This window comes from Artemia franciscana, chromosome 10 (assembly GCF_032884065.1).
Source record: "Artemia franciscana chromosome 10, ASM3288406v1, whole genome shotgun sequence".
In the NCBI taxonomy this organism is placed as follows: domain Eukaryota; kingdom Metazoa; phylum Arthropoda; class Branchiopoda; order Anostraca; family Artemiidae; genus Artemia; species Artemia franciscana.
Window position 1 is genome coordinate 8,272,768 of NC_088872.1, and position 22,942 is coordinate 8,295,709.

General features: G+C 36.1%; 1 protein-coding gene across 1 annotated transcript in view; it reads left to right on the forward strand.

Moving 5' to 3' along the window:
* The window catches only part of LOC136031732 (uncharacterized), a 182,602-nt gene extending 169,828 nt beyond the window's left edge, over window positions 1–12,774 (forward strand). The window contains exon 16 of the mRNA XM_065711440.1: window positions 12,621–12,774. The gene's annotated coding sequence lies outside the window, so the exon portion shown is untranslated. The remainder of the gene's footprint in view (window positions 1–12,620) is intronic.
* Window positions 12,775–22,942: the final 10,168 nt, after the last annotated feature.

Sequence of the window (22,942 nt, forward strand, 5' to 3'; positions counted from 1 at the left end):
CTCTCAACTCTACTTTTTAAAACAGTAAAAAACTTTAGTGTAAAGAGCTTTTGAATTAATGGATATTTCGATTTTGGCTCTCCACACATGAATAATTAAAAGGAAATTTGCATATTAATTTATGTTTTTGGCTAAATGGCTTTCTTATAGTTTTTATCGGACGATTTTTAGGAAAAAGGAGCGGGGGAGGAGGTCTAGTTACCCTCCAATTTTTTTGGTTACTTAAAAAGGCAACTAGAACGTTTATTTTCTTACGAACGCTTTAATTAATAAAAATATACGTAACTTACGTAACGAAACTCTATATTCATATGTTTTTACTACGTATATGAGGGTGTTTGCCCTCTCGTCAATACCTCGCTCTTTACACTAAAGCTTAAGTTTAGCCCCCATCCATGAATCACAAAGGCCGTAAATAGATAGTTGAAACTACTAAAAATACTTTAGCATCAAGAGTGAGGTTTTAGGAGGAGGTGAACCCTTCATATGCGTAATAATTTCTGTTTGTTTTAAGTTTTAATGCTGGTCCTTACTTACAGTTGAAAAAACTGTTTCATATTTATTTTCTCTGTATGTTTTTTTTAAATGCTAGAAAATCCGGCGCCCCCTTCATGAAAATTCTCTCCCCCAATGACAAATTCCTCCATGGAAAGTTCCCCCACATAACCTCCTCCCCGCAACCCCTCCTCCAACCTAACAATCCCCCTGCAAACGTCTGTACACTTCCTAATAACCATTACTATATGTATTTACTGGTCAAAGTTTCTAACCTGCAGTCCTTCCCTTGGGGACTGTGGGGGATAAGTCATCCCCAAAGACATAGTTATTAGGTCTTTCGACTATGTTGGATAAAATGGCTATCTCAGAATTTCGATTCGATTACTTTTGGAAAAAAATGAGCGTGGGATGGAGCCTAGGTGCCCTCCAATTTTTTTAGTCACTTAAAAATGGCACTAGAACTTTCAGTTTCCGTTAGAATGAGCCCTCTCACGACATTCTAGGACCACTGGGTCGTAACGATCACCCCTGGGGGAAAAAAAAAACAAATGAACACGCATCCGTGATCAGTCTTGTGGCAAAAAATACAAAATTCCACATTTTTGTAGATAGGAGCTTGAAACTTCTACGTTAGTGTTTTCTGATACGCTGAATGTGATGGTGTGATTTTCGTTAAGATTATATCACTTTCAAGGGGTGTTTCCCCCTATTTTCTCAAATAAGGCACATTTTCTCAGGCTCATAACTCTTGATGGGTAAAACTAAACTTGATGAAACCTATTTATTTAAAATCAGCATTAAAATGCGATTCTTTTGATGTAGCTATTGGTATCAAAATTTTCCGTTTTTTAGAGTTTCGGTTACTATTGAGCAGGGTCGCTCCTTACTACAGTTCGTTACCATGAACTGTTTGATAGTCCTGCCACTTCATAGCGTTCTAATGTAATGGTCGTTATTTCTTTCCTCATATTAAAAAAAGAAACAACAACAAAAAACAAGTTCTTATATTAAATAAAAAAAAAACAAGTCTTACTTTCAGTAAGAAGAAACATTAAAACTTAAAGCGAACAGGGATTATTACGTATGTAAGGGATTTCGGCCCTGTACGCCGAAACTCACTCTGTACGCTAAAGTTTGAATTTTGCACCATTTCTCTAAGAATGACCCCCGAATCACAAAGGTTGTTTAATTAGAATAAATAGCTCTTTTGAAAGTACTAAAATACTTTAGTGTAAAGAGCGAGGTATTGACGAGGGGGCGAAACCCCTCATATACGTAATAATTGCTATTTGTTTTAGGCTTTAATGTTGCTCCTTACTTTCAGTTGAGAAAACTAGTTTTTCTTAAATTTAATTTCTGAGCTTTTTTCAAGTAATGCTGGGAAAACCGGTGCCCCCTTCATGAAAAATTATCTTCCTCCATGGAAAGATCCTACCACATAACCCCATCCCCCCGAACCCACCCCTCCAGCCCTCACCAGAAAAAATCACCCATGAAAGCGTCTGTAAACTTCCTAATAACCGATGCTATATGTAAACAATAGCCAAAGTTTAAAACTTGCAGCCCTTTCCCTTGATGGTGATGCCCTGATGCAGCCCTTTCCCTTGATGGTGATGCCCTGATGCAGCCCTTTCCCTTTCTTTGTTGATGGTTAAGTCATCCTTAGAGACATAGTTGTTAGATTCCTTGACTATGCGAAGCAAAATGGCTATCTCAAAATTTTGATCCGGTGACTTTGGGGGAAAATGAGCGTGGGAGGAGCCTTGCTGCCCTCCAACCTTTTGGTCACTTAAAGAGGGCACTAGAACTTTTAATTATCATTTGAATGGGCCATTTTGCGACATTCTAGGACCACTGGGTCTATACAATCACCACTAGGAAAAAAAGAAATAAACACGCATCCGTGATCTTTCTTCTGGCAAAAAGTACAGAATTCAACATTTTTGCAGATATGATCTTGAAACCTCTGTAGTAGGGTTCTCTGATACGCTGAATTTGATGGTATGATTTTCATTAATATTATATGGCTTTTAGGGGGTGTTTCCCCCTTTTTCGGAAATAAGGCGTATTTTCTCAGGCTCGTAACTTTTAATGGATAACACTAAACTTGATGAAACTTATATATTCTAAATCAGAAGAAAATACAATTCTTTTGATGTATCTATTGGTGTCAAAATTCTGTTTCTTTGAGTTAAGGTTACTATTGAGCCGGGTCGCTCCTTACCAACAACCGCGAACTGCTTGATTAAGGTGCTAAAAATTTTACCTATCATGACGTTGGATTGCGAAAAAGAATTACACAACAAGGGCTTCAACTGCGATTTTGAAATAGAAAGTGGTCCATGCAATAATTTTTTAGATTTATGAGTCTCATTAGAACGTGACCTCTGAAGCATTACTCTAACCTTTATTCCTTCCATTAAATTCCACATAAACAGAAGCGTTGATGTTTCTGGCCTTTTTTTTACTATGTTAGCAGTGCTAAGCTAAGCATCCGATATGCAACTATTCCGTTGATCCATTTAGTTTCTATGTTTTACATTTATCAAACTTCATTTGAAGGAATCAAAGGACGTCTCCTTAAGGATAACGCCCTCAGTGAGTAGTTGGCTCCAGGGTAAAAAGAAAAATTGAAAAAAAAACTGTAAAAAAAAACAACTTTACAATACTTCTACCAGTGATGCCAATTGAACGGGGTTGGGGGGCACTTTCTCCACTAGAATATGGGAACACCTTTTGCTTGGTCTTCTCAATTGAAAAACCGGAAAAGAACAAAATTGTAACTAATTGAAGCATCTATATCAACCCTCTATTTCAACTCTATCAAAATCATTCAAATCTTGGAAGTTTTTACCTTGCCCTTGCACCAAGGGCAAGGAAAATCGTCATACAATCACGCGCTGGGAAATCTTTCAACGACACCGTATAGCTGACGACTGATTGTATAAGGTTTGGGCTTTTATATTAATTTCTGAACGTTTTTGAATTAACGCATGTTATGATTTTGGCTCTCCGCACATAAATAATTAAAGCGAAATTTGCCTATTATTTTTTTTTTACTAATTGGCTTTCTCATAGTTTTAATCGGAAGTTTTTGAGAAAAAAAGGAGCTGGGGAGGAGGCCTAGTTCCCCTCCAATTTTTTGATTACTTAAAATGGCAACTAGAACTTTTTATTTTTTACGAACGTTTTCATTAGTAAAAAAAGTAAAACAGTTCAAAATAGGGATGATACCTTTTTATTGACAGTGAATAGATATAAAATTATTTAACTGGATATTTCGAACACATATACAGTGTTCATCATCAGCAGTAAAATCAGCAGTCAATCAGAGTTTTACTACTGATGATGAACACTGTATATGTGTTCGAAATATCCAGTTAAATAATTTTATATCTATTTACTGTCAATAAAAATGTATCATCCCTATTTTGAACTGTTTTACTTTCGTCATGGAAAGGCAGTGTAGTCTTCGAAGTTATCTATTAGTAAAAAAATATACGTAACTTACGAAATAACTTACGTAACGAACTTCTCTATTCGTATGTTTTTATTTCCTATATGAGGGGGTTCACCCTTTCGTCAATACCTCGCTCTTTACACTAGAGCTTGAATTGTGTCCCAATTCTTTAAGACTAACCCCTAAATCACAAAAGCCGTAGAATAAATAGTTGAAATTACTAAAAATAGTTTAGCTTAAAGAGGTGAACCCTTCATATGCGCAACAATTTCTGTTCGTTTTAAGTTTTAATGCTGCTCCTAACTTTCAGTTGAAAAACCTTTTCATTTTTATTTTTTCATTGATTTTTAAATGATGCTAGAAAATCCTGCACCCCCTTCATTGAAATTCTTTTTCCCCATGACAAATTTCTCCATGGAAAGATCCTCCCACGTAACCCCCATCCCCCAACTTCTCCCCTCCCCAAACCAAAAAAAAATCCCCCTGAAAACGTATGTACACTTCCCAATAACCATTACTTTATGTAAACACTAGTCAAAGTTTGTAACTTGCAGCCCCTCCCACGGAGACTGTGGGGGAGTATGTCGTCCCCAAAGGCATGGTTATAGGGTTATATGACTATGGTGAATAAAATGGCTATCTCAGAATTTTGATCCGGTAACTTTGGGAAAAAAATGAGCGTGGGAGGGGGCCTAGGTGCCCTCCAATTTTTGGTAACTTAAAAAGGACACTAGAACTTTTGATTCCCGTTAGAATGAGTCCTCTTGCAACATAATAATACCACTGGGTCGATACGATCACCCCTGGAAAAAAACAAAAAACAAAAAACAAACAAATAACCACACCCGTTATCTGCCTTCTGGCAAAAAATACAAAATTCCACATTTTTATAGATAGGAGCTTGAAACTTTTACAGCGGGGATCACTGATAAGCTGAATGCGATAGTGTGATTTCCGTTAAGGCTCTATGACTTTTAGGGGGTGTTTCCCCTTATTTTCTTAAATAAGGCAAATTTTCTCAGGCTCGTAACTTTTGATGCGTAAGACTAAACTTGATGAAACTTATATATTTAAAATCAGTATTAAAATGCGATTCTTTTGATGTAACTATTGGTATCAAAATTCCATTTTTTAGAGGTTCGGTTACTATTGAGCCGGGTCGCTCCTTAATACAGTTCGTTACCACGAACTGTTTGATTGCTGGTATTTCATCTGTTCCTGGTCCAGACCTTCCTTTCATATTCCTGACAACTTTCCTAATTTCTTCTGACGAAACTTTTCTTACCAAATAAAAATCCTTTTCCCTTCATAGGGAACAAAACAAAATCGCTCCAATTTTCATTACTTAATTCTATACATTCCCCTTTTATACTCTCTAAATAACTTGACCAAGCATCGGCCGCTGGGATATCTGATAGGACCTTTGTTTTATTATCATTTAAATTTCATTTTTGACCAGAAATATTTTGTATTACCTAGATTAAAAGCTTGTTCAAGTTCCTTATATAAGCTGCTGCAGCTTTATTGTACTACTACTACTAATAACTCACTGCAGCACCAAGCCGCCTGAGGCCAACACAGCTACGCACGCTCCTCCTCCAACCTAATCTATTTAAAGCCTCCCTCTTTACACCCTCCCAGGAAGTTCCCATTTCCTTTAAATCCTTATTTATGACATCCTCCCAACCCAGACAAGGACGACCTGCTTTCCGTGTAGCCCCAGACGGTTGGCCAAAAAGGACAATCTTCGGTAATCTGTCATCCTTCATCCGTAGAACGTGGCCTAGCCATCTCAACCTTTCTTTCATTATAGCCCTAGAAAGCGGGATTGAACCACACTTTTCGTACAACCTACTGTTTAAAATACGGTCAGTCAGCCGTCAATTTCTCTGGAAAACATCTAGTAAATTTTCATCTGCTTTTCGGAGTGCCCATGCTTCAGAGCCATATTTGACCACTGTCATCACTGTAGCTTCCAATATTCTAATCTTGGTTTGTAGGCTTATCTTTCTATTCTTCCAAACTTTTTTTAACTGTGAAAAAACACCCTGAGCTTTAGCTATTCTACTTTTAACATCTTCACTGCTCCCACCATCTTTACTAATAATACTACCAAGGTAACTGAAGCTCCCAACCTGATCAATCTTTTCGTTACCTAAGGTGACCTGTTCATCTTCACTTATTCCTAACCTTAGTGACTTAGTCTTCTTAAAATTAATTTTCAAGCCTATTTTAGCACCCTGAACTCGTAAAACCTCTAAAAATTCATTCATTTTGCTCACACTTTCATCTAATATGCTTAAATCATCAGCATAATCTAAGTCCAGGAGCGTTCTTCCTCCCCATTTGATTCCATGGTCTCCAATTGCCTTTCCTGTGCTCCTTAAGACGAAGTCCATCAAAATGATCCATATAAAGGGGGATAGAACACAACCCTGCTTAACTCCTGATTTAATACAAAACCAGTTGCTAACCTCATTTCCTACCTTAACCGCAGCAGTATTATTCTCGTACATAGCGCAAATCACTTTAATGTATTTTTCTGGTATACCATATAACGATAAGACCTTTGTTAACGCTGTTCTATCAACAGAATCGAAAGCTTGCTCATAATCGATAAAACTAAGGACCAAAGGTGTTTGACAACGAAGGGACTTCTCAATTATTAACCTAAGAGTGAAAACATGGTCGACACATTCATTCATTTTGCTCACACTTTCATCTAATATGCTTAAATCATCAGCATAATCTAAGTCCAGGAGCGTTCTTCCTCCCCATTTGATTCCATGGTCTCCAATTGCCTTTCCTGTGCTCCTTAAGACGAAGTCCATCAAAATGATCCATATAAAGGGGGATAGAACACAACCCTGCTTAACTCCTGATTTAATACAAAACCAGTTGCTAACCTCATTTCCTACCTTAACCGCAGCAGTATTATTCTCGTACATAGCGCAAATCACTTTAATGTATTTTTCTGGTATACCATATAACGATAAGACCTTTGTTAACGCTGTTCTATCAACAGAATCGAAAGCTTGCTCATAATCGATAAAACTAAGGACCAAAGGTGTTTGACAACGAAGGGACTTCTCAATTATTAACCTAAGAGTGAAAACATGGTCGACACATCCTCTACCTTTTCTAAAACCGCATTGTTCTTCCATTAAAACTTTGTCTACAGCATGTCTCAGTCTAAAAAGTATCATATTACTCAGTAATTTGCTACCTACAGAGACCAGACTAATGCCTCGATAATTCCGACATTCACTCTTGTCACCTTTCTTATACAGTGGTTTAATTAAGGTTTTCCTAAAATCATTGGGTACTTCCCCTTTTTCAAAAATCATGTTCATAATCTTCAGTAGCTTATTCCTAACCTCAGAGCCACCATATTTAAGGAACTCATTAATCATACTATCAGCATCTGGGGCCTTATTATTTTTTAATCCTTCTAGTACTGTCGCTAATTCTTCCTCACTAAACAAATCTTCCTTCACATCCAAGGTATCACAAACTTTTTCATTTTCATCTATATCTTTTCCTGCAACTGTATCTCGGTTTAGCACATTCTCAAAATGTTCCACCCATCTTTCTTTAACTTTTTCCTTATCACTAATTGTGACCCCATTTTTATCTTTAACTGGGACTAGTCCGGATCGGCTACTCCCTTTCAATTTATTAACATGCCAGTATAATATTTTACTATTATGCCGTCTAGCCGCATCTTCCAGATCCCATCTGTGGACTGTATACGGTTGTCGTGTTCGTCAAGGAGGGAGCAAGCCCTCAGATCCTTCTTTTAGTCAGTTGCCTAACTCTTCTGTACACGAAGTGAGAGGCTCATTTCTTACAAGCCGTTTCACACTGCTCAAATTTTTCTTTAACAAAGGTATGGTGAACGTGGCGTATTGCTTTCTGTACAGCACTTTTAGCTGCTTGTATCGGTCTCTGCTTTCTCTGTCAAGCTTATTGGTGACTTTGCACTTTTCGTTGCAGAGGTGAATGATCTCATCTGTGATCCAGGGCTTCTGGTAATCTTTCTGGACACCTAGTGTAGAGAAAGCAACATTACAGACCATTTACGTCGTGCTAGTCACCTGGTTGTCAATGTCATTTTTAGGCAAAGGTAGTGGAAATTTAAAGTGAGCTCTGATATCTTGTCTGATAGGGTGGTTATGTAGGCTGCTCGAGTTGCTTTGTCATTCAGAAGATCTACTCGAAATTGTGGGAGATTTCTAGACAGCTATTTCTTTCTGGTCAAATTATTCAATTTGTGTGTATATTCTATTAAAGGGTTAGTTAATTATTGGTTTTGTCATCTTAACTTTATTTTGGAGTTATAGGATTTTTTTGCAGTAAGCCCTCTGAATTTGGTGTTTAACAATTCGTTTAAAATTTAAGATCTACAGTTGATTAACATGTTTTGAAAAGATTCCCCTCCGAGTTTAAATGGTAAATCTTCCTCGAAGGGGACGTTTCTTATCGGGGGAATTTATACATACAAATATATATATATATATATATATATATATATATATATATATATATATATATATATATATATATATGTATATATATATATATATATATATATATATATATATATATATATATATATATATATATATATATATATATATATATATATATATATATATATATATAGTTTTATGTATGTCCGTTATACTATCTTCTATAAAAAATAGGAAAAAAATGAAAAAATAAAAAAAAATAAAAGAAAACTAAAAAGAGGGAATAAACTAAAAAGAAAAAACCAAAAAAAACTATATATATATATATATATATATATATATATATATATATATATATATATATATATATATATATATATATAAATAAGTTGTCTGTCTGTGTGTCTGTCTGTCAGGTGACGTCATGTTTCTGTGTCGACTGACGTCATGAAGTTAGTTGTCGTCATTTTTGCTATGACAGAAACGTCATTAACGGTATTTAAGACATTTGTTCACGGAAAAATGTTTAATTGTAAAATGACTGAAGAACCTACAATGGCAACAGCCGAGGAAGCTGCTCAAAGAGTTTATGCCAAAAAACTTGCTGCTGATAGAGAAAGCAAGAAAAGAAAGCGTTCCGAGGAATCACAAGAACAGCAAGAAAACAGGCTTGGAGCTGATAGAGAAAGTAAGAAAAGAAAGCGTGCCGGGGAATCACAAGAACAGCAAGAAAACAGGCTTGCGGCTAAAGAACGCAAAACCGCGCAGTTAGATGAAAATCCACCTGGACAGCGAGAGTCAAAACATATCAAAACTTAAAATGATAGCGATGATGATTGGGGTTGGGATTTTGACTTGGATAAGGTCATCAATGCCTACCAGATTTAAGTTAAAAAAAACAAAGGTTCGTCGATATGTACTTCATAGTGACGCTGAAAAATAAAGAAGAAAAAGAAAACTGAAAAAAGAAAAAAGGTCAAAAACTAAAAAAAAACTAAAAAGAAAAAACACTCAAAGAGAAATTACAGACCGGGACACAAATTACGAGCGAGACAGAGGGAATATAAGTGACGACCGGGAACCTCAAAGAGAAATTACAGACTGGGACACCCGGACACAAATCACGACCGGGGCACAGGGAATATAAATGACGACCGGGACACAACTACAACAGGGACGCCGGGGGCACAGGCGGGATATATAAATGACGACCGGGACACAGGGATTGTTAGAATAGAAATTACAGATCGGGACACCGGGACACAAATGACGACCGGGACACAGGGAATATAAATGACGACCGGGACACTCAAAGAGAAATTACAAACTGGGACACCGGGACACAAATGACGACCAGGACACAGGGAATATAAATGACGACCGGGACACAGGGACACATCATTAGAATAATGAGGTAGAGATCTGAATACGGATTGTTTTTCCCATGGACAATTATATGTTGCCTGTTCAAGAGTCAGTAAACCTGACAATCTATTTATATGCACAGACAATGGGACAGCGAAGAATATTGTATATTCGCATGTTTTACGTAGTTAAAAACATATATTTATATCTATCTCTATTCACAGGTGGGACACAGGGACACAACTACAATGGCGCGTAACTAATATGGCGCGTAACGACTTACGCGCACAGGGGGGCTTGGGAGGCATGAAGCGCCCCACCAACTAGGTGTTGGGGTGGCACGAAGCGCCACCCCAACAGCTAGTATATATATATATATATATATATATATATATATATATATATATATATATATATATATATATATATACATATATATATATATATATATATATATATATATATATATATATATATATATATATATATATATATATATATATATATACGGTGCTGCTGGCGTGTGTTTTTGCTCTTCATTTTCAACATGCAGTTTAAAATGCAGTTAGACATGTAGTTAGAAGACATGCGACACCGAGCATGTGAGCAAGTCAAAAATGAAAATGAAGGGCAAAGACATACGTGGTTAGAAGACATTTGAAACCGAGCATGTGAGCAAATCAATGAAACCCAATCTGGACACTGAGAATCAGAACGTGTCAAAATTGAAAATGATAGCGATCATGATTAGATTTGGGATTTTGACATGGATAATGTCATCAATGCTTACCACGCCTTTGAACAATGATTAGGTAATACGTATTCCATAATGACAAAAGACAAGCCGAGATAAAACGAAACAAACAAATTGAAAATTATAGCGGTGATGATTGGGTTTTGGATTTTGACATGGATTAAATAAAAAAAACTAATTTTTTTAGCTGAAAGTAAGGAGCGACATTAAAACTTAAAACGAACAGAAATTACTCGGTATATAAAATGGGTTGTCCCCTCCGCAATCCCTCGCTCTTTACGCTAAAGCTTTTAATTGTTTTAAAAAGTAGAATTGTGGCAAAGAGTCAAACTTTAGCGTAAAGAGCGAGGGATTCCGGAGGGGACAACCCATTTCATAAACCGAGTAATTTCTGTTCGTTTTAAGTTTTAATGTCGCTCCTTACTTTCAGCTAAAAAGAATAGTTTTTTTTATTTAATTTCTGAACGTTTTTGAATTAATGCATGTTTGGTTTTGGCTCTCCGCACATAAATTATTAAAATGACATTTGTATATTAATTCTTTTTTTGGCTAAATGTCTTTCTCTTAGTTTTGATCAGACGATTTTGAGAAATAAGGGGTGGAGAAGGAGGCCTAGTTGCCCTCCAATTTTTCGGTTACTTAGAAAGGCAACTAGAACTTCTAATTTTTAACGAACGTTTTTATTAGTAAAAAATATAGGTAACTTAAGAATTAACTTACGTAACAAACTTTCATAATCTTATATTTTTATTATGTATACGAGGGGATTTGTACCCTCGTTAATACCTCGCTCTTTACACTAAATCGTAAGTTTTGTCCCAATTCTTTAAGAATTACCCCTGAATCAGAAAGGCCGTAGAATAAATAGTTGAAATTACTAAAAATACTTTAGCATAAAGAGCGAGGTATATATCTCCTCCTAAATACCTCGCTCTTTATGCTAAAGTATTTTTAGAACCTATGCGTAATAATCTCTGTTCGTTTTAAGTTTCAATGCTACTCCTTCCTTTCATTTGAAAAAACGTTTTCATGTTTATTTTTCATTGTTTTCTTATAGTAATGTAGAAAATCCTGCGCCCTTTTCATTGAATTTTTCTTCCCCCATGACAGGTTCCTCCAAGAAAAGATCCTCCAACATAGCCCCCTCCCCTCAGCCCCACCCCCAAACAAAATAAAATCCCCCTGAAAACGTCTGCACACTTCCCAATAACCATTACTATATGTAAACACTGGTCAAAGTTTGTAAATTGCAGCCCCTCCCCCAGGGATTTTGGGGGAGTAAGTCATCCCCAAAGACATATTTATTATGGTTTTCGACTATGCTGAACATAATGGCTATCTCAAAATTTTGATCCGTTGACTTTGGGAAAAAATGAGCGTTGGAGGGGGCCTAGATGCCCTCCAATTTTTTTGGTCACTTAAAAAGGGCACTAGAACTTTTCATTTCCGTTAGAATGAGCCCTCTTGCGACATTCTAGGACCACTTGGTCGATACGATGAACCCTGGGGAAAAAAACAAACAAACAAATAAACACGCACCCGTGATTTGTCTTCTGGCAAAAAACACAAAATTCCACATTTTTGTAGATAGGAGCTTGAAACTTCTACAGTAGGGTTCTCTGATACGCTGAATCTGATGGTGTCATTTTTGTTAAGATTCTACGACTTTTAGGGGGTGTTTCCCCCTATTTTCTTAAATAAGGCAAATTTCCTCAGGCTCGTAACTTTTGATTGGTAAGACTAAAATTGATGAAACTTATATATTTAAAATCAGCATCAAAATGCGATTCTTTTGATGAAGCTATTGATATCAAAATTCAATTTTTTAGAGTTTTGGTTACTATTGAGCCGGGTCGCTCCTTACTACAGTTCGTTACCACGAACTGTTTGATAAGGTCATCCATTTCTACCATACCTTTGAAAATGTTTAGCGTTATGTCTTTCATTATGACAAAAGACAAGCCGAGGCAAAAGAAGAAGTTTTGTCTCAAGTTCATCAGAACTGGTATAAAGGAAAGACGCGGAGATTGTCCTTACAATTATTTTCCTTACCAAGATCTTCCTTTTTCAGTTGCCCTAAATGACGTCCCTTGAGAAATAATCAAACCTGGTCAATGATCCCATTGCTTTTTATGGCACTTGGTATTAACCAAGTGACATATAGCAATCGCAAATTCTGTCGGTCTGTCGGTCCCGGTTTTGCTACTTTAGGTACTTCCAGGTAAGCACTTTTCCCGATTTGACCGTCTGGGGAAGTGGGGGGGCCCGTTAATTCGGAAAAAATAGAAAAATAGAACTATTTCAATACCTCAAAAAATGAGGTATTTTTAACTTACGAACGGGTTATCAGATCTCAATGAAATTTGATGTTTGGAAGGATATCGTTTCTCAGAGCCGTTATTTGAAATCCCGACCGGATCTGGTGACATTGGGGAGGGGGGAGTTGGTAGGGGGAAACCTAAAATCTTGGAAAACACTTAGAGTGGAGGGATCGGGATGAAACTTGGTGGGAAAAATAGGCACAAGTCCTATATACATGATTGAAATAATCGGAACGGATTTGCTCTTTTTAGGGTGGTTGGGGGGTGGGGGGGATTAATTCTGAAAAATTAGAAAAAATGAGGTATTTTTATCTTACGAACGGGTTATCGGATCTCAATGAAATTTGATATTTAGAAGGATATCATGTCTCAGAGCTCTTATTTTAAATCCCGAACAGATCTGGTGACATTGGGGGGAGTTGGGAGGGGGAAACCTAAAACTTGGAAAACACTTATAGTGGAGAGATCGGGATGAAACTTGGTGGTAAAAATAAGCACAAGTCCTAGATACATGATTAACATAACCAGAACGGATTTTTCCCGCTTTAACCGGACGTTTTCCCGATTTGACCATCTGGGGGGGAGTGGGGGGCCCGTTAATTCGGAAAGAATAGAAAAACTGAAGTATTCTTAACTTACAAACGGTTGATCAGATCTCAATGAAATTTGATGTTTGGAAGGATGTCGTGTCTCAGAGCTGCTATTTGAAATCCCGATCAGATCTGGTGACGTTGGGGAGGGAGTTGGTAGGGGGAAACCTAAAATCTTGGAAAACACTTAGAGTGGAGGGATCGGGATGAAACTTGGTGGGAAAAAATTAGCACAAGTCCTAGATACATGATTGACATAACCGGAACGGATTTGCTCTCTATAGGGTGGTTGGCGGGGGGGGGGGTTAATTCTGAAAAATTAGAAAAAATGAGGTATTTTTAACTTACGAAGGGGTTATCGGATCTCAATGAAATTTGATATTTAGAAGGATATCATGTCTCAGAGCTCCTATTTTAAATCCTGAACAGATCTGGTGACATTGGGGGGAGTTGGGAGGGAGAAACCTAAAACATGGAAAACACTTAGAGTCGAGAGATCGGGATGAAACTTGGGGGGAAAATAAGTACAAGTCCTAGATACATGATTTACATAACCAGAATGGATTTGCTCTCTTTAGGGTGGTTGGGGGGGGGGGTAATTCTGAAAAATTAGAAAAAATGAGGTATTTTTAACTTACGAACGGGTTATTGGATCTCAATGAAATTTGATATTTAGAAGGATATCGTGTCTCAAAGCTCTTTTTTCAGTTCCGACCGGATCTGGTGACATTGGGGGGAGTTTGGGGTGGGGGAACCTAAAATCATGGAAAACACATAGATTGGAGGGATCGGGATGAAACTTGGTGGGAAAAATAAGCAGAAGTCTTAGATACTTGATTTACATAATTGGAACGGATCCGCTCTATTGGGGGAGGGAGAGTTAATTCTGAAAAATTAGAAAAAATGACGTATTTTTAACTTACGAAGGAGTGATCGGATCTTCATGAAACTTCATATTTAGAAGGACCTCGTGACTCAGATTTATTATTTTAAATCTCAACTGGATCCAGCGTAATTGGGGGAGGGGGGAAGTTGAGGGGAACCGGAAATCTTGGAAAATACTTAAAGCGTTGAGATCAGGATAAAACTGGATGGGAAGAATAAAAACCTGTCTAAGACACGTGACTGACATAATCGGACCGGATCTGCTCTCTTTGGTTGAATTGGGGGGGGGGGGGGTAATTTTGAAAATTGAGGTATTTGTAACTTACGTAAGGGTGACCAGATCTTAATGAAATTTGATATTTAGAAGGGTCTTGCGCTTTAAAGCTCTAATTTTAAATTCAGACCAGATCCTGTGACATTGTTGGGAGTTGGAGGGGAAAACCGGAATTCTTGGAAAACGTGAAAATTGGGGTATTTTTATTTTACGAATAGGTGATCGGATCTTAATGAAAATTATACTTAGAAGGAATTCATGTCTCAGAGCTTTTATTTCAAATCCCGACCAGATCTTTTGATACTGGGGGGAGTTGGAGGGGTAAATCCTGGAAAACACTTGGAGTGGAGGAATCGGGATGAAGCTTGGTGGATAGAATAAGCAAATGTCCTTGATACGTGATTGACGAAACCGTACTGGATTCGCTTTTTTGGGGGGAGTTGGGGCGAGGGGTTCCGTGATTTGGCGAGTTTGGTGCTTCTGGACGTGCTAGGACGATGAAAATTGGTAGACGTGTCAGGGAGCTGCACAAATTGACTTGATAAAGTCGTTTTCCCAGATTCGAACATCTGAGGGGTTAAAGAGAGAGGAAAAATTAGAAAAAATTAGGTATTTATAACTTACGAGTGGGTGATCGGATCTTAATGAATTTTGATATTTAGAATGACATTGTGATTCAGAGCTCTTATTTTAAATCCTGACCGGCATTAAGCCTCCTATTTTCCTTTTAAATCAATCTATTGATTCATAGAATTTTGATAGAGCTAATACCATATGATCTCTTGGCTCTTAGCTCTTCTTGCCTCGTCACAAGTGCCATATCAGCTCTTAGCTCTTGTTGAGATTTTCCAGTTCTTAGTAACCACTGTGTTAACGGTATTTTAATGTATATTTTAACGGTATCATAAAACAGCATTGAAAGACATTATAAACAGTAATCAAATATTGTTTAAGGTATGATATTTAATAATTGCTTGTTAGTGACCAAATAATTAATACAATTATGTAAGCGTTTACGATCAGCTGAAAAAAAAAATTATGCAGCGAATTATCAACGACGGTAGGAGCATATGCAGAAATTGGGGGAATTCCAAAATTTGGATGGGGTTACATATTCAAAAAAAACTTCGAAGATAGGCGGACTACGTGGAAATGTAACAAACTGTGGAAAAGAAATCCTAGAACTTTTAAAATTACAGGGTGTATAGGCAAGACCCTCATTCAATGCACTAATATGATCGACAGTACAACGTATTTGGTGTCAACCCTCCTTAGCCGCTTGGATGGGGATTAGTGCTACATATGATTCTTACATTAGGCGTAAAAAATGAATAAAATGAAATGTAAAAATGTAAAAAATGAAATGAATTCAAACAATCTTAAACAAATACGTAAATTATACCGTTACAAAAACAAGAGAGGGAAAACTCCTCACTCCAAGACAATCCAATTGCTGCAATCAATTAAAAGCCAAAATCCATTACCATTTTTTGTTGTAGGTCTATATCTTAATTTAATTACAGACCAAAGGGGAGATATAAAGGGTGTCCATAAAGCGTGTTTGCGGTTTAAAATGTAATTACTTTTTATATTAGTTATTCCTGCTAGAAAGGAATCTGCAAAAAGCGTTAGGTAGACCTACAAGTGAATTTAGATATGTGTGATTGTTTATTTCAATTGTTTAGTTTCTAAATATCCTTCACTATTAGTAATATAAAGCTTAGTGTTATTTGCTAGAACTCTACTAACGCAAGTCTATTGAATTATGAATTTACAGATCGATAGATTTCTGGAATAGAGAATTATTCTGATGCTCACATACGCAAGAAAAAGATATATATATATATATATATATATATATATATATATATATATATATATATATATATATATATATATATATATATATATATGCTCAATCAGTGGTGTCAATTCACAAAAATTTTGGAGGGATTCATTTTCAAAGCCTAGTGGAGGGGACAGTTTTCTTCTTTTTTCCAAGTTTTTCATAGAAAAACCTTGATACCTTGAAACTCATAGATTTTAAAATAAAAATATTTAAAATGTATTCGTAAAGATCTAAGGAAGAGCAAAATATATGGGAACTAATGCATCCCACTCCTTTCAGTTGTCGCCCCCTATTTCTGATGGTGAGCAACTTTAATTAGGGATTAAATTAGAGAGCTGAGCTTAAGAATTCTTACAAAACATCAATGAGGTTTTGTATTCTTTTTACTGGTTCATATTTTGACATACCAATGACGGGTGAATACAACGACGAGTAAAATTAATTAGGTTATTTGCCTTCCCTTTCTTATATATGCCCGTAGAATAATGTGTTTAAGTGTTTTGGAGTGACGAGTTTTCTCTCTCATAAAACTAAAATAATGTAATCAAAACATACTTTTTGACAAGGAAGGATGGGGTAGTAATTTCTCATTTTCTCTGTAAATATACTAAGTCTCCATTCCTCCATACAAAAGCTTTTTAGTACACATTCTTAAAAAGTTTCAATATTTTTAAATTGAGGATAGCCTATATTTTTCGTACATTTTATCAGTAAAATTAAGTGTTCCATTTTTTGCCTCAAGATATTATTGTTAGCTGTTTTCTTTTATTATTATTATTTTTTAACGGATAAGAGTAGAATCCTGTCTGAGTAACAATATTATTCACGATGAAATCCACTAGAGGAACATACACAAGGAGAGAGGGGCTTGGTGCCCCACGTGCGTGCATGATCCATTCATACTGGTTCTTTGCTCCCCTTGCATTGACAAATTATAACCTAAATATTTCAGTCTCCGTATCTTCATTGTTTCAATCTTTCAGGGCCCTATCCCCTCTAGAACCCAATAGTATTGTGAATTTTTCCAAATTCTTTGGGTTTGTCAATTTACCAATAATTTCACATGCAAGTTCACTTATTTTCACTCAGCCCGTCCAATTTCCTTTCCTTTTTTCAAAGTAGTTCACCACCCCTCCTTGGAAGCCATGCCTTGATCACATGTTGTTCAAAAGCTAAGGTTTTCCGCCCAGCTTTAGATTTTATCTTTTCTAGATTATTTTCTAATAAAAGCCTTCATAAGCCAGAGCGCACCAGATTCGACCTTTTCATCTATCAGGTACACTTCACTCAGGTTATAGCTATTAAAAAATTACAAGTTTAATTTTTGCATCCAGATATGATCGCGAGTTACTATTATTTTTTCGTATTATTTTACAGGAAGATACTATTTGAGAAGTAACAAGCTCACCCCATTCTCTTTTAGTTTGTATTGAAAATATGTGACTTTAACCGGTTTTTAAAAGACTTATGCAAATTTAGGGTCATCATCCGAAAAGAAATGTTGATGATGCTTCAGTGGTTTTTCCTACCTTTCTATTTTGTTAGTCTATGTGATAATGCAAAAACAGAAGAATATTAATATACCACTTTTTTTCTTTTTTTCATGTGCGTCGTTCTACAGATTCTGAATTTCAAGCGATGTATCTGATATTAATTTCACTGAGTTTAAGTTTATATTTGTACCTTTTAGATGATACTTTTTTTTTATGTGCGTCGTTCTACAGATTCTGGATTCAAAGCGATATATCTGATATTAACGTGATAAAGTTTGTATTGAGTTTGTATTGTATTGAAATTAACATGACAATATTTCTACGTTTTATACGTTGCTAATTTGACTTTCCATCCGTTGAGCCAAAAAATATAGTGCATAGAGACTCAATATACTACTTCCAAATTAACGTGATCCCTTGAACAGCTCTCTATGATGTTCAAGTAGACCTCTAGCAGCGGAGAAGGAAAAATCAGAAGAAAAAAGAGGACATAAAAGTGCTTCCCATGCAAAAAAGGTTGCTTTTCCTTGTTCAAACAGTTCTTGGTAACGAACTGTAGTAAGCAGCAACCCCGCTCAATAGTTTTGTAATAATTTTTTGTGTTTTTCATAGCATGAGATCATTGACAAATAAATTACAGTATTATTATTTACAGACAATTGTTTTTTATTTTAAAGAACTATAAGCATTTGCTTTAAAAAAGGGGGACAAAAAGTATACCTCTAGCAGGGGTTCTTCAAGCCAGGGGACTAAGTAAGACACACCACTTTACTAAGTAAGACAACCAGTAAGAATCATGTAGCCTATAGCGGTTTCGGTCATGGCGGTTCCAATTATATACTTTTTTGTTTAGATCTGATATGTTTTCAAAATAACCTATTTTGGGTTACTATGGGTCGTGGTTCGTCCTTTAGAAGGTTGCAGTTACCGCTGCAACCAGGATGTATAGTGTCTAGAATCAAGATTCATTTTTGAATTATTATCCGAGTGATATCAAGAAGCCCCAAACATTTAAGGATGTTTTCTCTGGATTAGAGATGTGACAGCTCACTCCGGCAGCAGAAGATGCAGAGGGTATGGAGGGAGGGGGTAGTAGTGTGACATGTTTTGTTTGTAGTACTTATAGCGAGGTTTATAGAGCAATAATGTTTATAGTGCAAGCGAGGTTTTTTTTCCATTTTTTCCTCTGCCCTATTTGTTTTTCTTTTCATTTTTTTATAATCCTCTTTAGTGCATTTGTGTTGCATGCAGAGGGCATATTATTATTATTATAGCACTCATTTTCACTATCAGAAAATAAGTTCAAGAACCAAGTGAGGAGAGGGGGGTGTTGTATTTCATTTTCAATTATGTTAATAATTTTCATCCTATTAAGATATACCATTTCCACCAGTGATATCAATTCATGGGAATTAGGGAGAGAGTTCAAAATGTATTTTTCAAAATCTAGTAGAGGGGTCGATTTCGTTTTTTTTTTATCAATTTTTTAAATGAAGGCACCGAAAAGCAATTTTTCAATAAGAATACCAAAGAAGAATTTTTTCAATGTCCCTTCCCCTTGATTACGCCACTGATTTCCGCAATAAATAGGGAGCTATTGCACCCTCATTATCCATATTGTACCCTTAGTCCAAACAGATTCCCCAAATGAATCAAAGTGAGGGGTATTCTCTCCACCTTCCAGATTGACTCGAACCTTCTAACACTCACATATATAGTAGGATACACTGATTTCCACTCTTATCTTCGTTGGTCTTTGTGCTGTAATTTAATACTTTATAGCGGTTTATTGTGTGTGGTCCGCGCGTGTATATTGGGATAAATAAGCCTTTGCGCGACATAAGTCTTGTAAATTGCTTTTCCATATTACTAAGCCAATTTGCTACCTTACAATCTTTACTCGAAAATGTTCTGAAGCCAGAAATGTTGATTTATGACGCAAAATTGCAAAGACCAGAACTTGGCTGTGTTCTTATTTGTTACTTAAAAAGGGCCCTAGAACCTTTAATATCCTTTTGAGGAGACTTCTGCCGGAATTCCACGGCCACTGGTTTGATATGATCAACCCTTCGAAAAAACTGTTAAAAAACAAAAGGGAAAACTACGAGATAAACATGTATCGATGACCATCCTTCTGGAGTTTTTTTTTCTTTGTTTTTTAATTCTTTAAAGTATTATAAATTAAGTATTAAAATTTTTTTGTTTAAACAAAGTTTTTCTGGTGATAGCAAATAGCAAAGTTGAAACTTAAAACGGACAAAAATTACTGCTTCGCAGTTTAGGCGACACATTTTTGAAAAAAAAAACGTTCCAAATAAACAGGCTATTTCATTATAATTCGCCAATATTTCCCTATATTTCCCTACAATTTTAGAATTCTTAAAAATTAGCCCTTTAGTGAAAACATGCAACACAACGGGACTAGAAGCAGAAAAATCAAAATGTTCTAATGCTAATGACTATCAATATTTAAGTTTAAAATCATTGAACCTTATATGTCTGGAACCAGCATCAAACCTGGTTCTTCTTATGTGATTAAATAAAAAAATTTAAAGGGTTTGTCCCCTCCTCAACGCATCGCTCTTTACGCTAAAGTTTTACTCTTTCTCACAATTGTACTTTTTAAATCAATAAAAAACTTAAGCGGAAAAAGCAAGGCGTTGAGGAGGGGACAACCTCTTTTATATACGGAATAATTTCTGTTCGTTTTAAGTTCTAATCTCACTCCTTACTTGCAGTAAGGTAAATAATCTTAATGCTGCCAGTTTACAACTCAAGTTGACTTATTACTCATAATAACTTTCTCTTTATCTGCTAACAAGTAACAGAAGAAACTATTATTGACTCATTTTTTTTGCTGTACAGAGTATAACCTGAAAGACTCCATTGTAGCTTAGTTTTAATTTCAGGCATCCTATCTTTGCTCTTGTGGTTAGTTCTCTTACTTTTGAGTAGCGAAGGATTTTTCTTGGGCGTAGTAGGTGGTTGGTATTCCTCTCTGGAGTAGCAAGAGGTGCCCAATAGAAAAATTTTCCCCTCTCATAGAAAGATCCTCAGAAGGAGTTGTAAGCTTCATTTTGACCGAAGATAGCAAAATTCATCCCCTAAGATGGTCTATTGCCCTCTCCCCCTAGGAACAATAAGAAGCTACATCCATTTTCCAAAATCACTCATGCAATTTCGAAAAACATACATGATATTTATTAGACAATAAAATAAATTGTTAAGAAACATATTTCCAGGACTTAACAGGGTAGGATGTAGGTACAATTGAAACTGGAGGTTTATGATTCAAAAGGGAAGAATAAAAAAAGAGGGGGAATGGAATGAAGGTTATTAAGAAAAGTAAAAAATATTTGAATATTTTGTTGTTTTTTAATATTTTTTTGTTGTTGTTGGTAGCCTATATATCTTTTTTTCTTCCATGTTCCTCCCTGGCCATGGAGAAATACGGTCAAGACTACGTTGAAGTTGTTTGCTGTAAATTTATTGTTGAATAGTCAAATCAACGGATCCCAGGGTAAGTACCTATTAGGATCTATACCTCAGTCCCCTCAATACACCTGAAACTGTAAATTTTCTTTGGCAATAAAAAAAAAAAATCGTTATAACGGTCGCAGACCAGTGGCACTACTTCACAGGAATTTACGGAGGGTAAAAATATTATTTTCAAATCAAGGAGGACATTTTTTTTTTTAATTTTTTCAACGAAAATGCCCAGTAAAGATTTTCAAAAATTGCATTCACAAAATACATGGGGCGCAAAAAAATCTTGGTGGTCAACCTTTTTTGGCTCTGAGGTGAACCTTGAGAATAACTTTATTTCTTTAGTTATTAGAATAAACAAGTTTTTGCGTTAACAATTCATGAGCTACGCAGGCTTCAGATTGCACAATTAAATATAATGAGCTTTCAAGGGCTATCGACTTGGTAGACCTGTTTATTATGTTGCTTGGAAGACAAATGCGTGTACCTTTACCCCTAAATGAATGTAGCTTTACAATAAAGAAGATTCGCAGGTTTTTTGCATCCTTAATCAGAAAGGTCAATGATCCCTTTCCGGTTTCTAGATAAAACGTTAGTTATTTTAATTTACGTGAAAAGATTATATACTAGTCAAGGGGCTCCGTACTATTTATGGCTCCTACCAGGCTCATGGAGAGCCAAGACCGGAAGCAGGGGCAGATTTCTTCGTGGCCACCCTTTCTACCTTTGAAAATATGAATTTCTCTGGTGCAAAAAAAAACTTTTACTGTGCCCCGTTGATTCTTAAGTCCTAAGACACCCCCCCCCCCTAACGAAAGCCCTAGATGGTGCATGCAGCATTATCCTTATTTCATGTGCCAATGATTTAACTTCCCAAATAAGCAATTTCAGCAAGGGGCTAGGATAAAAAAAACTGCTGTATGGATAATACTGCAGAAACTTCTAGTTTAAAGGGGTATCTTGAATGCCCCTATATTAAGAACATTTTTACTACTTAGCATGTACTCAGAGTATTTAAGCCTCAGGTGGAGCCCGTTCCAGTATATTTTTAAGAATACTTTTTTATGTTTTAATTATAAGGAATCTAACAAAATTGCACCCCTCCCCCCATTTCCAATTTACTTTTGAAAAGTAAATTTTACCTCCAATCTAAAAGTCATAAACCCGATCATTTTATTTTTTTTTGCCAATTGTGAGCCTTGTTGCTTTGACTTGTGCGTGTGAGCAATGTATAGTCAAGGGTCTCAAAAGTGGCCAGGCAGAATCTGTAGTACGGGTTGATTTGAGGTTTTCTACGATTACCACTTATTCCCAAGTAGGGGTGCATTTGTTGCATACACATTTGGGCGGAGTTTCTACCCCCAGACTATTTATTAACGTTTTCGATTTAAATATATATGTCTCTTCTGCTTCGTTTTCAAAGAGACTAGAGGTATAGCCTGTTTTGAGGGGAAGAATATTTCTACTTGCAATTAAAGCAAAAAAGAGGTTACTA